Genomic DNA, 12,675 nt, shown 5'->3' with positions numbered 1-12,675 from the left:
GATTGTTATACTGCCACCAAAAAGGCAAGGATTTCTAGTTTTGATGGGAAATGTGCCGCCAAGACTTAAGAAATGTAATTTAGGAACGCTCTTTAAATGGGAATATATATGTAAGAATACGGAGCTTGTGGCAGAGTAGAATCAACTGAAGTCACATGTGCACATATGGACGAGTAAGTGTTTCATGCATCAATCAATCAATCCAATTCTTGGTCGAATTAAAATCATTTTCAAAACCGACGGCCAAAAGCAAGAGGTTGATTTGGATGGAAAAAATTTGGCAAGACTTGGTCATTGTCAATAGACTCAATACTACTTTGTCCAAGCTAAGAGTAGCCACACACTCTCTCTTTCTCTCATATCTAGATTTCAGCTGAAGCTAGAGAGGCAAACAGTTGGGATCCAAAATATTTAAATACATGAAGATTTGAATAAGACTTGGATATGAAACAGCCAAAAATTATAAAAACTTAAATCTTAGATCCGACCTATTTCCATTCAGCAGCGGCAGCACGTAGAACCATGCTGGACTTCCCACAATCATTTGCACAAACCAATGATGAGAAACAAACACGCCGAATGTAGCATCAAATGTGTGAAACCTTGTTTTAGACCCTTTCATTCATTCTTTAAACCTTACAAAATTATAAAACTACACGTGTATATATATATATATATATATCTATATATCAACATATGCACTTTACCACTTTTCTCCATCATACAAAACCCTCGAAAATAAAAAGAAAAAGTCAAAAAGAGCACCAGCACCCGCACCACCGGACCCAAACCCTAAAACCAACCCCCCCCCCCCCCTTCTCGGACCCACCACCACAAACACCACCATAAAAAAAACCATCAAACCTCCCTGGGGTCCACAAAGATGGAGCTCTCCGGGAGGGACTTGGTCCAGTCGCCGACTTCCCCGTCAGAGTAGCCCTCCCCACCATCCAGCCTCTTGATGCACCAAAGGTCCTCGAAAGACAGCCGAGCCCAGTGTGGGACCCCCTCCCTCAGCGGCTCGCAGCACCCAAGTTCGGCGATCACCACCCCGGCCCCACAATCCCTTCCCAGGTTGTGAGCCCACCCGCAAAGCCCCCTGGTCAGCCCCGCTGCCTCGGGCCCCTCTCCGGCCAGACCGTACAGGAAGAGGCAGCCGAACGGCCGGTCGATCTCCGGAAGCGAGGGAATCCGAAGCCAGGGTAGAACCCGATCCAGGACCCGGCTGGCCCGCGCGACGGCGAGCTTGGCGCGTGGGAGGCCCTTAACCTGCAGCTTGAAGACGTCGCCGGAGTTCCAGACGGAGAGCGCCGCCCAGGACGGCGGCGGGGCGACGGAGAAGGAGGTGAAGTCGACGGCGGCAGAGGAAAAAGGGACGGCGAGGAAGGTGCCGAGGGTGAGGCGGTTGGAGAGGATGGCGTCGATGTCGTGGGGGAAGAACTCGACGGTGGAGAGGCGGGAGCGGTAGAAGGAGGCGGCCTCGGAGGGGGAGAGGCGGAGGACTCGGGCGCCGCGAGGGAGGCGGGCGCGGTGGGCGTGGACGGGCTGGACCAGCACCGCCGGGGTGCGGAACTTCGCGTAGTCGAGGCGGCGGATGAAGAGGCCGAGGGACGCCTCGTTGGCGCGGTCCGTGGCCATGTAGGCGTACTCGGCGCCGTTGTCGCGGAACCACGACTCGAGCTGCGTCACCAGCTTCAGGCCGATACCCTTCCGTCTGAAAACCAACAGCCAATGGGGAAGGTGAATATGTGCCAGAATGCCTAACAAAAAAAATATACAGAAAAAGTACGGGTTTTTTGTTCTTTTTTTGGTGAAGATTAGGAATTTTGAAGTGGGGTTTGATTAGTTTGGTGGTGAAAACAATGGTTCTTTATTTTTTTCTTTGTAAAATTTCATGTAAATTTGGGAAATCGAGGAGTGGGTATGGATTATTGTTCTGTATTTGGGAAATAGAGAAGATTCAAGGGGAACATCTGAAACGAGGATTTTTGTTTCTACTATTTTTGAAGCGGAGGAAATGAAGAGAAGAAAGAAAGGAAAGTTTAGCTTGGTCGTTTTCGTAGTGTGTGTGTGCGTGAGAGAGAGAGAGAGAGGGTATGAAAACTGAGTTTTTGCCTATTTGCAGGTGGTGGTAATTTATTGAAGCGGGGAAATGATTGAAAACTAACCCGACAAAACATGACTGAACCATTTATAGATGTGGGTATCGCTGGACCGGTGGGAAAGAAGAAGAGGGCTTCGTTTACTCATCTAACTAGTGAATCAGTAATGTGGAAATAATCGTTTAAGTCACCGAGCAATATAAGTACTGAAACAGAGCAAAGGGCCAAGGTAAGGGCTTTTTGGTATACAGTCGGTTCAGAGACGCGATTCAAAAGAAGACGGAATATTCAAGAAAATGATCCAGTCTTCTCCCCATTATGGGTCTAGTTTTGAATTCAACCCGTCTTCTCAATCTAAAAATAATTACATGTACCCAGAGACTGGAGCACATTAACAAACATTAGAAGAAGAAACACTCGGAAAGTCGAGAGAAAAAAAATATCAACTAGGATGCTTTTCTCTATACCTAAAAAAAGCAAGCAAACTTTGTTCTCTAGACAAACACGCAGAAAGCTGTCTTATGAGAAACAAAGAAATCCAGACAGAAAGAAACTGCTAATAAAACAGAACCACTAGCATAAAAAATGAGTATTCTAAGTCGAAAAGCCGAGTAAGAAATCACTGTCTCAAGTTAAAAAAATAAAATGAAACAGTTGCCAAAACTATTGAAGCAAAATCAAGTCTCAAAGATGCAGAAGCACCATTCTCTCATCTGTCAAGAGCGAACAGTAAAAAGTAGTGCAAAAGGGAGTGTAATCTCGCCGGAAAACAATAAATATGCTCATTTTCCGGTTGGGGAGCGCCCAGAAACACACTTGTTCACAAGAAAACAATGGAAAACGGCAGCACGCAACAAAAAGAAAGAGAAAAAACATCATCGGTTTCCATGAATGTTTCCTTTTACTCCGATGCAAAGGAAACTTTCAAAGTAAAACTTTATAACACAACAAGAAAGTAAAAGAAAAAAGTAAAAAGGCGGAACGCATAAAAAAACAAAAACAAAAAACACGAAGCGGATTGTAAAAGAAAAAGGTAAGAAATACCCACATATCTGCTCGGTTTTTGTTTTTTTACCTGTGGGAAGGTGAAACTCTTAGGCCGAGAATGTAAGCAGCTTTGGTAAAAACAGGAACCGGCTTGTTATCACTCTCTTCACATCCATTCCTACCATTTCGCGGGATTTTTTTACCGCAGGTAACCGTTTTTATGCATCCCCTGATCACCCCCACTATCTCACCCTCCCCACTCGTCTCTGCAATCTATTAAATTTCAAGGGCAGTTAATATAAGGAAAAATAAATAAGAAATCCAAATGAACAACAGAAAGCAAGAAAAAAGAATCCAAGAAAACGGAAAGCATTGTGGAAAACGTCTTGAAACAAGATATACCAGCATAAGAGAAGCAGGAGACAGACGAATTCTGCACATGGGGTCACCCATTGAGTCGGTTAACAGGGAAGTCTTCCCACTAGGACCAACCTCACACCTTCTTTCAAACAACTCCACTCCCTCACGATCTCTCTCTGCTTCATACTCTCTTATCACTATCGCTTCTTCCATCTCTCTCTCTCTCTCTCTCTCTCTCTATAACCCAGTCTTGCTCTAAGCATCCTTATTTATAGCCCCAGAAATGAGAAGAACAAGTAAAAGATAAAAGAAAATACCCCAGAAATGAGAAAACAAGTAAAAAAAAAAACAGAAGATACCAAACGGTTAAAACTCAACTTTTTTCAGGCTTCCGACGCCTGAATCACGTGTCAAGCAAGCCTAAGAGAGAGAGGTGTGGGGCTGGGCGGCCGTTAGTTGTTTTCTCTACTAGTAGTTCCTTTTTGTTTTTTCGTTAGGATCTATTTCTAGAGAGAGAAAACTCGTTCTCAAGTCCCCTATCCTTGCTTTTTCTGGGTTTGAGTCGTTCATCATTGGGGCCTGCAAGCATCAATTAAGTGGCCCCTTCCCTCCTCCTCTGGTGACTCTTCTCCTCTTCCCCCCACTTTCTCTCTCTAAAATACCCCTCTTTCTCTATAGGACAATTATCACCACAAGGGAATGGCGGCTGTGGCTGCGCATTCTCCTCCGTTTTAAATTTCAATCATTAATTACTCTTCGGATTGGTTGCGTACCATCACTTTTATATTCCCTGAAATCATCATCATCGTTCATTCACACATCTCATCACCCGATGACTCTCCTTCTCAGTTCTCACTATCACTAATATATATCCGTAGATATATAGAGATTTTTAAGTTGTTGTTTTTTTCAAATCTCAGATGTATTCTTCATGATCGATTTACTAGAAAATTATACTTGGATCATGTTTTTTTTTTATAAAAAATAATCTTTTAAGCATTAATTATTTTTTGAAATTATAAACCGCTGTTTTTTTTAATCTTGTAAAAACCTGACTTGGTGTTGGAATGGAACAATTCAAAAATCGATTCTTACGAAACCAAACATTTAGATTACATCTATGGTTAGATTTTAGAAAGAATAGAAACAATCTTTACAAAGCTCGATAAGCATCTGGTAAGCACAAAAAATCGTCAAGCACCTATCCCTTAAATCATTCACATTAGAGATGAAGAGGGATTGGATTTCAAAATGTAAAAATTAAATACATTGCAAAGTCATGCGGGTTAGAATTTGAGACAGCCAAATTTTACAAATTCTACGATTTACAGCCTTAATTCACATGCAAAACCCATCTTCACAACTACATTACGAGTGATCCCACATATAGCAAAAGGGCTAACATGTTCATGTGAGCAAGTACGAAGCATGTACTATATGGTTGGCATGGTGTGCTGTAAAAGGGACTGCTCATGCATGATGAGTGGTGCACGTGATGCATGTAATGTATGCATGATGGTTGTTCATGGTAGTGGGTAGGGGTGTCAACCGGTCGGGTTTACCCGGACCCTACCCATACCAAATTCTCTATGGTCTCGTTATGGTGACAAATAAGAAGATTCTAGTTTAGACTCAAAGGTTCAATTAATTAATACATATACCTGGGTATGGTTTCTGAAATTTTATATAAGGCTCGCATTTCCTCAATGTAAAAAAAAATATATGATTTTATCGGGTTTGGTTCATATAGTTTTTATTGGATTCGGGTATGATTTTTCTTATAGTGAATCTAATTAAACGTAAATCCAAATCCAATATCATACCGGAAAATTCGATCCAAAGTCTTAAGTCTCAACCAATGGAGGAGGTGGGGCCTACTTAAACGGCCGCCGGTAAGTGGCTGAGGAAGCGCCGTCCATCTAGGGCGCTTTGAATGGTTTGTTTACAGCTAAAGAGTTGATAGTCCAATTGTTCTGGCCCAATCATATCAAACCACGTTAGAAAGAGCATGGGGGAGGGTGGCTTATGACACGTGGGAAGCAGATAACATGCCGTGCGTCGACGTGATGCTGCAATTTTATGCTTCTTGGGAGTGAAAACGAAATTATTGGAGAAGAGGTGGGGTTTGGTGAAATTCCATCATTTCGGTTTCGGGCCCTCTTTATTGGCAGTCTTTATGATTTACCGAGCAACTCAGCAGCCGTTCCTGCAATCATTGGACTTTATCAAATTGGGTAACGCTGCGGCCCCATTTCAGTACGCCGTCCACACTCACCTCCTCCTTGCAACCGCGACTCTCTCTCTCTCTCTCTCTCTATATATATATATATATATATATATATAATGTTATTATTTGTTAATATTGAAGGTATAGAATTATTGAGTATAAATCATCTTCTTTTCATATTTTTATATTCTTTTTTATAGATTTATTAATTTAATCTACAAGGTTTGTTCAATTGAAAACCAGGTTTGGATCATGTGATTGCTACATGTAAAACAGGTTTTTTAAGGGCTTCAAAAATCAGTGGCCCATAATCCCTTTTATTTTTTATTTTTTTGCATATCAAACACTATAGATGGCTTAGTGAGAAGTGAGTTTTTAATCTTGTGATTATGACATATAAGCAGGTTTTTCTAGTGCTTTAAAAATCTATGGCTCACAATGTGCCAAACCATGATGACTAAAAAAACCACATTTTTATTTAAAAGAAAACATGATCCAAAGTTCAATTCTTAGCAAAACAAATCATGTTGAACATATCTATGTTGTTAGATCGATTGAGTCAGTACACCATGCAGATATGATTTTCATTAGAACCAAATATTTACCTATATATATTGTAATGCTATAGTGCTCCCGAAGCACCTATTCTTAACTATTAAAAATCACTTTTAGGTTGCATCTTCTCAATTAGATCTTATTGATGTACTCAACATACTTTATATGATATGGATCATGTTTTTTTTGGACAAAAAATAAGATTCTTTTAAGTCATGAGATTTTGGTATATAATGAGTTGTTGATTTTTGAAGATCTTAAAAAACCTATATGTATGTCATAATCACATGATCAAAAACTTATTTTCTATTATATAATGATTGTAGATCATATCTATAAGGGTCTGATCAAATAAAAAAAATGAGAAATTTGAAATTTTGAATATTCAATTAGGTGGGAGTATGGTATATATATATATATATATAAAGGGCCGTGAACACTTTTTTTTTTTTTTATATGCTTATGCAGACGTGTTCTATACAGTTGATTTAGTGAGAAATGGCTTTTGGATTGTTTTTGGATCGTTTGATTTTCACATGTAAGTAGGTTTTTTAAGACTTAAAAAAGCAATACAGTTCACAATTTTTTAGCTTTTCATACAAAATATGATCCAAAAATTGGTCCTTGTTAAATAGACCATGCCATACATATGGCGCGTGTTTAAAAACTATGACTTTTAGCGGCGCCCCAACCCTTTTCTCCGTACGTGACCGTTTAAAAGAAATATTGTGATATTACTGGAGTAGCCTCGCCCCCTCACTCTCTCTCTATATCTTTTGGGTTTATTTACAAAGAGATTTTAAGTTTGAACTTCCCACACACAAGAGGCATTCGTATGCAACTTGGAGACGTTCCCGTCCTGAGGCCTACAGGCATTGGCAGTACAGTCAGGGGAGTTCCCACCCTTGTGTTGTGCAGCTGTATTCACGTACTGATGATGCATCGAGAAGGATCGACACAGTTGTGTTGTGCACTTAAAAAAATTAATAATAACGATCATGCTTCTCTCCTCCCAAGATTGATGGTTCATTTCAGCATCTCTGCACACCAGTACACCGAATAAAGTAGCACAGTTTGCAATTATGATAATTGCATTTCATTATCTAAAAAAAAAAGATAAATGCTTTCATTTTTTTTTGTTGAAAAAAAATTTATTGTTCACTTGTTCTAACCATGTTGTCAGCATCGGTATCAGCCCTGTTTTGGTTCGGCCAATGATTCAAATGAACCCGCCGATATCGATACTCAAGTGAATCGTTCGGAATTAGCCAAAAAATAATTAAAAAATATTACTTATCAATGGCAACACATGTTAAAACTCAAATAATATTTAAAAAATAATTTTAACTATTTTTTACATTTATTAAAAAATAGCTGATTCAGGGGTAAAACTAAAACTGATCGCATCATGCACGATATCGACAACATTGGTTCTAACATAAAAGGGTGGCAAAAGGCGTTTAATGAACCAAACACTACCATGCTGCCATGCTCATTATTAGTGAAGCATCTTTATTGGCACAAAATATGATCAGGTCATTCAAGAAGTTTCTTATATTAGTGCAATATATATTGCTTAAGTATAACATTTTTTTATTGGCGATCATATTTTACATGAGCGATGTAAACATATTTATTGGCACAAAATATGGTTGCACCACATTAATTCGTGTCATGTTCTTTACTGGCACGAAAAAAACTCGCACAGTAAAGTGATGTTAAAACAATAAAAAATGCTCCCTCTCTCTTTTGAACCCTCTCTTCTCTCTCTCTCTCTCTCTTTGTCATCTCTTTACTAGCGCAGTTTTTCCTTGCGTAAGTGAAAAACTGGTGCGACTAAAGACTGCATCAGTGAAAAGCCACTTCCACTGGTGCATTCTTTACTCAAACCAATGAAAAATCATACTAAATTAGCATGAGGGAAATTCATTTTTCTTCTTCTTGTGTTTCCCCTTTCCCATCACACCCTCTCTCTCCCTGCCCCCTCCCTCTTTGCTCTCTCCCCCCTCTTGTTTTCCATCAGCGTCCGAGGCCACTAAAGGCCCAATTAAGCTTGAGCCAAGTTTCATCGGAAAAGTCGAGCACCGCTGAAGTCCCTAACCCTCGGTGTGCCTCTCTCTCTCACCCGCCCTCTCCCCCTCTATCTCTACCACCCTCTATGCTGTTGTTATCCACATCCACTGGCCATTATCAACGATCTTGACTCTGGGTGCATCATGTTATCATGAGCTGGTGCGGATTCTTTATCCTTCCATATTTTGAGGAAACTGACTTCAGCAAGTGTGGAACGTGATTAGCGATTTTCATTAGAGATTATGGAAATGAGTTATCAACATTATCTTGTTTTCATTCAGTTGTGATTGTTTCTATCTCCAGCAATCAATTATCCTTGTATTAGCTGAAATTATTTTTATAAGGTAGGTATCTGTATGCTTCACCAAGAGTGAATAATAACACAGGTCAAAAAGATCTCTTCTAGCATGAATGTAGGCAACCATTGCCGAACCACATAAATTCATGCTATTTTATTTATGTGTGTGTGTTTGTGTTTCGTAACATGATATCAGAGCAAAGCTCTTTGTAGTGATTGATCATCATTGGATCCTATGGCAAAAGATAGAGGAGCCATTGACAATAACACAACCAACACCGTGGGAGGTTATGCTACTAACAATATTGGGACTTCATCCTCCAATGTTGTCGATACTAAGGTTGGTTGCCATGATCAAAACCATTTACTTAAAATCATCAATACGTTGTTCTCAGGGACTGACTACTTGAGTTGGGCAAAGGCCGTTAAGTTGGTTCTCAATGGTAGATCCAAATTATGATACATCACCGAAAAAACCAAAAAATCAGAATACTCAGATCCTGCCTATGAGAAATGAGAGTCTAAGAATGATATAGTTATGAGTTGGATGTCAAACTCTATGGAACCGACCATTGCTAGAAGTTGTGTTTATGAACACCGCAAAGAAAATCTAAGATGTTGTTAAAGAAATTTATGGAGAGCAATTTAACCTCGCAAGAGTATACAAACTCCAACTAAAATTTTCTAAATATACTCGTGATGACAAGCCCTTCAGTGTGTACATAGGTACCCTTAGAGGGATGTGGGATAAATTGCTTCAATACCAACCTCCAACCGATGACATTCTTGAAAATAAAAAAGAAATTGTGGAGGATAAGGTTTTTAAATTGTTAGTAGGTCTCGGCCTAAACTATGAGAATCTGCAAAGGTAGATCTTGATGATGATGCCCCTGCCATCATACAACTCTGTGTGTGCCATGATCCAACACAAAGAAACCCGCCAAAAAGTTATGAACCTAGGACATAAATTTAAAGAAGAACAGTCAAAACAAATGACATTTTAGGTTGGCTTCAAGAAAAATCAATCGTCAAGTGCGCCATCAAATAGCTTCACTCAAGACCGATCTAAACCAAGGCCTAAGCTTAAATGTACCTATTGTAAAAAGATGGATCACTCCAAAGATAGGTGTTAGGATCTTGTTGGTCGACCTAACTGTGACAAAGAGACTAGTGTAAAGAGAGATTCAACAAATTTTGTCACCAAAGACGACCTGACCCATTTTTTCCAACAGATGGCTAAGACAAACTTAGCATCTACCTTACCCATCAGTGATGTTCCTGCTGACCAACAAGGTAAAGTTCATACCTTATTTTCATGTCTTTCAAATAACGAGTAGATTGTAGATTCGGGAGCCTCAGACCACATGACAAATTGTGATGACGATTTGACTAGTACAAAAAAACCGGTATATATTATTGATGGATCAATCATGATGGTCACCGGCACCAAGAATATTAATTTTATCAATCAAGATATTAGTTCAAAAGCGCTTATTGTTTCTAAAATTGTTGCTAGTCTTAAGTTTGTGAGCAAGATCACAAAAACTCATGATTGTTTGGATGTTTTCTCTTCAAAGGATGTGGTTTTTCAGGACAGAAGAACAAAGAGGGTGATTGGTAGAGGCATAAAACATGATGGGTTATACATCTTCAGTCAACCGACAAGTGTTTTTTTAAGTTGTGCTCAATTAAGTAATATTTATAGTCTTTGGCACTCTCGTCTTAGACATGCTTCTGCTAGAATCATAAATTTGTTGCTGTCAGAATTGAACAATGATAGTTTATACTGTGATGCATGCAAGTTTGATAAGGCCACTCAGCTTCCTTTTCAAAACTCTTCTGTTAAAAGTGACATGCTTTTTTAATTGGTACATTCTGACATGTGGGGTCCAGCCCCTGTAGACTCTATGGTTGTTTTTAAATATTATGTTACATTCATTGAAGATAAATCTCATGTTACCTGAGTGTATTTTCTGAAATATAAAAATGAGGTGGCTAAAGTTTTTAAAAATTTTAAAAATCTGTTGCTTATTCAATATGACCACAAGATCAAACTCCCGAGGTCCGATAACGAAGGGGAGTACATTAATGAAATTCTTGGTGATTTTTTGACTCAACAAGGTATAATGCCCCAAACCTCGTGTACCAGGACTCCTCAACAAAACGGAGTTGCCAAAAGAAAAAACCGGCACCTACTCAACATAACTCAGTCTTTCATGTTTCATATGAACATTCCTCAACAATATTGGGCCGATGCTATAACTACAACTTGTTACATCATAAACAGTGTCCCAAGTTCTAGTTTGGAAAAATTCTCATTGAAATAGTGAGAACTCAAAAAAATCTCTATCAAACATTTCAAAGTCTTTGGGTGTAAGTGTTTTGTTCATCTTCAAAACAATTTTTGAAACAAGCTTGAAAGAAGAGCCGTCAAATGTGTTTTTGTAGGCTATTTATCATCAAAGAAGAGCTTTAAATGTTTTGATCCGATCATAAGGAAACTTTATGTATCAAGAGATGTGAGATTTTTTGAAAATGGATCTTACTACTAGTATCTCAATGAGGGGGAGAACCAGCCGGGTATGTCAAGTTCCATACCGAGTCCCATTCTGCCAATTCCTGAGTTTTTTGCTGAAGGGTCTAACCTCCCGAGTCCTGATGGCCTGGTTGACTCATCTGTCCAAGAATCAGATAGCTCTCTCATACCGGATCCAAAGGCCACTTCTACAGACCTAGATCCCGTGACTAGTCCTAACCCAAGTCAGTCAATACCTATGCCCAATCAAGTTTAAGAAATTGCTAATATTAGGAGATCGTCTTGACCCACTAGGTTTCCAATTAGACTTAGTGATTACTATTCCTATTGTGCTACCAAAATGTCTAACGCCCATTCTATAGAACATCAATTTGACTTCTCAAAACTATCTATGTCTTATCAAACCTACTTGTCGAAGACTTATGGCCATCATGAACCATCAAGTTTCAAAAAAGCTCTTGAAGATCCTCAATGGAAATGGGTGATGGATGATGAATTAAAGGCTTTACTCAAAAACAATACTTGGACCTTAGTGGAGTTACCTCAAGGAAAGAAAACAGTGAGATGTTAGTGGATATATAAAATCAAATATAATAGTGACAACTCTGTGGAAAGGTACAAAGCAAGATTAGTGGAAAAGGGGTATACGCAGAAATAAGGTATTGACTTCATTGAAACCTTTGCACTCGTTGCAAAAATAAGTTCCATATGTATCCTTCTTTCAGTCACTGCAAATAAACAGTGGGGCATTTTTCAATTATATGTGAAAAATGTGTTCCTTCATGGTGAGTTGGAAGAAGAGGTCTATATGGACACTGCACCGGGGTATAAGTGTGATATTGAGAAAGTGTACAAACTCCAAAAATCTATTTATGGCCTTAAACAATCCCTTCAGGCCTAGTTTGCCAAGCTTAGTGATGTTCTTATTAAATTCAGATTCAAGCAAAGTACTGCTGATTATACCATGTTTGTGCATCTTTCATCTCAGGGCAATGCGATTCTGTTAGTTTATGTTGATGACATAATTTTAACAAACGACAATAAAGCTATGATGCAGAAAACCAAATAGATCTTACATGCCAAATTTAAGATCAAAGACCTTATCCAACTAAGGTACTTTCTTGGCATCGAAGTTGCACATTCTAACAAAAAAAATTGTGTCAGTGAAAGTACACTTTAAATCTTCTTAAAGATACTAGCGTGATTGAGGCAAAGGCAGCTGAAACTCCTCTTGAAGCTAACTGCAAACTAAAGAAAAATGATGGAGAGGTGGTTACCAATATTGATAGTTTTTAAAGGCTTGTGGAAAAGTTAACATGTCTGACTATTATTCGTCTAGATATTACATATGTTGTAAGTGTAATCAGTCAATTCATGCATCAGCCATGATCTATTCATGTTGAAGTTGCATACAGAGTTCTCTGATATCTTAAAGGAAGCCCAGAACAGGGTATCATTATGAAGATGAATGAAAACCTTGACATTGTAAGGTTTGCTGATGTCGATTGGGCAGGAGACCCAAATGATAGAAGGTCAA

General features: G+C 39.1%; 1 pseudogene; it reads right to left on the bottom strand.

The window, feature by feature from the left end:
- Window positions 1–858: 858 nt before the first annotated feature.
- On the bottom strand, window positions 859–3,662 carry LOC149842218 (putative N-acetyltransferase HLS1 pseudogene; annotated as a pseudogene).
- Between the last annotated feature and the right edge of the window lie 9,013 nt (window positions 3,663–12,675).

The sequence above is a fragment of the Nuphar pumila genome, chromosome 3 (assembly GCF_984573655.1).
Source record: "Nuphar pumila chromosome 3, dmNupPumi1.hap1.1, whole genome shotgun sequence".
Classification (NCBI taxonomy): Eukaryota; Viridiplantae; Streptophyta; class Magnoliopsida; order Nymphaeales; family Nymphaeaceae; genus Nuphar; species Nuphar pumila.
This window is presented reverse-complemented; position numbering and strand designations above follow the sequence as displayed.